Source organism: Nanorana parkeri, unplaced genomic scaffold, assembly GCF_000935625.1.
Source record: "Nanorana parkeri isolate BGI_ZX_2015 unplaced genomic scaffold, ASM93562v1 scaffold1461, whole genome shotgun sequence".
NCBI lineage: Eukaryota > Metazoa > Chordata > Amphibia > Anura > Dicroglossidae > Nanorana > Nanorana parkeri.
In genome coordinates, this window is record NW_017307729.1 from 344,462 (window position 1) to 345,185 (window position 724).

Genomic DNA, 724 nt, shown 5'->3' on the forward strand with positions numbered 1-724 from the left:
GTTCTCCTTTAAAGCTGCTTCAGACTTCCGCATTTATGGGCATCTAACATCAGAACTGTCTCCTTGGTGTTAATTGTCTCCTGTGGTGGGACTCCTAATAGACGGAGCCATCAGGTGCCCTCTGCTGTCTTTGGAGGAAAGCTACAGCTCCTCGACTAGCTCTGAGAATGCATCAAGTCACACACTATGAACCTGAGATACAGCCAGAAAAAAAGAATTCTTCACATGTGTTTTGTATTTAAACTTCCAAGAACACGGCGCCCTAGATTTGTCAAAGCGAAAACAAATTAACTCTTTTAGAACTAATCTGTTTCTTTGAATGGAGATTGCTGAGCTCTTGGCTGATGGATTCGTCAATTTTCGTCCCTCCGTTAAAAACCCCCAATAAACGCGCGGACTGCGCGACGTGGATTGTAACGGCCACAGCCGCCCCTTTTATTAAACCCAAACAACTTTACCAATAACCAAATAATATACACAAATAACACTGTAAACGATGGTTGACCCGAGAAGGGGTCTTTGGGTGCCCAACAGCCAAAAAAGGCCTCTAACACTCCACCCGTGTCCCCAGCCGCACCACAACCAGCTCAAGGACACTTACTCCTTCCGGGTTCCCAAGGGGCCAGGCCCCGCCCCTTACAAATCCGGACCCCAACAGGGGGAAACACCCATACCAGCTGATGGCCCCCAATATTGTCATCAACTCTGATTTTGTTAATCCCCC